Source organism: Medicago truncatula, chromosome 4, assembly GCF_003473485.1.
Source record: "Medicago truncatula cultivar Jemalong A17 chromosome 4, MtrunA17r5.0-ANR, whole genome shotgun sequence".
NCBI lineage: Eukaryota > Viridiplantae > Streptophyta > Magnoliopsida > Fabales > Fabaceae > Medicago > Medicago truncatula.
The window spans coordinates 60,510,420-60,513,113 of record NC_053045.1 but is presented as its reverse complement, the minus strand read 5'-3'; the positions used below and the strand labels follow the sequence as shown (position 1 = coordinate 60,513,113).

The 2,694-nt window shown below is 27.7% G+C and overlaps 1 long non-coding RNA gene across 1 annotated transcript; it reads left to right on the top strand.

The window, feature by feature from the left end:
• Positions 1-239: 239 nt before the first annotated feature.
• Positions 240-2,400, top strand: LOC120580253 (uncharacterized). The gene is made up of 3 exons (XR_005645955.1): positions 240-303; positions 479-532; positions 2,083-2,400. It is a non-coding gene; the product is annotated as an uncharacterized lncRNA (long non-coding RNA).
• The last annotated feature ends 294 nt before the right edge of the window (positions 2,401-2,694 follow it).

Here is a 2,694-nt window from a genome sequence, read left to right as displayed (position 1 = left end):
GGATCAAACAGTTAAAAATTATCCCAAATTTTATGACAAACGTGTGATATTATTCATCTGTTGATTCTGTTTGAATCACCTCATTGTTAAAATAAAGTAAAACAATGACACGATTGATACAGCTATCCAAAATAAGGTGAAATGAACATTAATTAGTCCATCAAAATTTAATTCTTAATCTATACCTATTAATAAAGGCAATACTTTACTTTTCAATAATACCTTTGATGGTTTTTGTTTTTTAAATTTAAATAACTTCTTTTAACTTCCGAAATGACAGTTTCCTCTACACTTTTTTTTTAGGTTTGAGTTTTTCCTCCAATATCTGTCTTCTCTCATTCCTTCTCTTGCTATTCATTGATTATTTTTTTAGTAAAAATCCGTCAACAAAAACATAGTAGCAACATAAACTTTCCTCCTTTTCATTATCTTGCTTCATAATTTGTTAATTTAATTTTCCTTCAATTCCCTTTCGCAGAGTGTTTGCAGGGTGAGTCCTTTCATTGGATATCAACTACAACAAGAGTATAAGGTTTGTTTTTCATTCCAATTCAATTTTGTTTTCTTATTCTTATAAGAGGAATATATTTATTTAATTGGTATTTGATTTGATACAAATATCAGTAAGATATATTAAACCCGCACATACATATAATTGCATAAGCAACACGATAGACAAAGGTACAGATAATAGAATATGTTTTCAACTCAAAACTTTCAATATCAATTCATAACTAGAAGATTTGAGAAGTATCACTTATACTCTTCATCATTAAGTTAGTGTATGATTGATTGGTTAGATCCCAAAAGGAAATTTTATGCATTGATCAAATATGCACTAACACCGCCTGATACTATTCGATAAAATCAAACGATGAATTAACTAAACCAATAGATTGTGTAAAAAAGATACAAAGGCAAACTGCCCGAGCTGCATTTTTGTTTTTTAATTTTTGTCTCTTTTTGGGTTATTTGTTTTTTTGGAAGAAGTTTTTTGGATCATTTGTTAATATACGTGATCATTTTTTAATTCTCTTTTGTTTACTACTGTCATTATTAATGTTGGTGCATTTTTTATACCTTTCTAATATATGGTTAAATGTAACAAAAAATATGATTTGGTTAGTAAATGAAGACAATAAGTGTGTGTCTGTGTCTGTGTATGTGTGTTTTAAGTGTTTCTATGTTTAAAGTACTTTAATTTGAAATAGAGATGAATGACTCTTCTGTATTTTTTTTTTTTGGGTGCTCATATAGTACTTACTTGGTAGCCCTACGTCCTCATTAGACTTGAGGTAGGTTAAAAGTATTTCTTAATTTTTTACTTACAGTTTGTACTCAAATTAAATTTGCATTTTGGCCTATTTTACTTTCATTTTTACAATTATGTGAACCGTTATTTCAGAGAAATTGTTTTTATCCTTTGTGTCCAACTTTACTTTGGGTGTATTGTATTTGTGTTTTAAAAGACTATTTTGGCAAAAAGAATGTCCTAAAGATTTTATAAAGCTACAAAAACAAAGTTTTTCTTATAGTTAAATTGAAGTTTTCTTATCATTGAAAGTTCTATGTTAGCTACGTTCTTAGTTAAAATTTCTCATTAATCTTCTGTGGTTAAAATTCTCTCATTAATCTTCTGTTAAATCTAAGTATGTTCCTTACACGGTTTCAAGTGGTCAACACAATAACATGATGCAAGATGTTTGTATTATTCTTGAAAATAATATTTAAAAGTCAATATGCTTTGTAAAATGATACTTACAAGTTCACATTAAAATTTTGGAATCATTTTAATAGCAAGTATATATGCTATGCTTTCTTGACCAAAAAAAATATATATATATATATATATATATATATATATATATATATATATATATATATATATGCTATGCTTTTTTTATCTTGAATATATCAAATAATATTTAAAAGTCAATATGCTTTGTAAATGATACTTACAAAGTCACATTCAAATTTTGGAATCATCTTAAGAGCAAGTATATATACTATGCTTTTTTATCTTGAATATCCTATTTCTATCCCATATGAGGAATTTATATGTTCAATATCTCCTATATCAAGTGGAAGGGATGAGAGATTGAGACGAGTGAAGGAATTGAAGAAGAGAGCAGAAGAAGATCGAGTGGAACGAAAAAGAAGAATTTGAAGTTATCAAAAAATGGTGCTACATTATCGACAACAAAGCGTGAGAAAAAAAGGAAAGGGCGCTCTTGCCTTCTATTTCTCCAATATTTCTCAAACAACAACATCAATTATATGCCCCAGTTTAATTAACATTCCACTTGCTATGTCACATTGACTTTTTCAATCAAAAATATCACAAAGTATGAGAAGTGATATGACTAATGTGTAAATATTCTTTCACTCTTTTTGAAATGTCTTCGTCCTTTGAAAGACATAAATGTGTTATCAAAGTTTTTTTTTTCTTATTTCTTCTATTGGTTTTCCTTCTATTTACCTAATTTTATATTTTGTGACAAACTTAAATGGCTTGATAAATAATATAGAGCATATGTTTACTGTTTTTCTATAAAATGTGTTAGCGATGGAAAAGATTTAATATCTTCATCAAACCAACCCTCATAACTGTCACTCATGTTTCATGCATATTCGTCCTCCATAGATAGATGAGTATGCATCACAAAACTAAGTATATATTAAGTAACTCCGTGT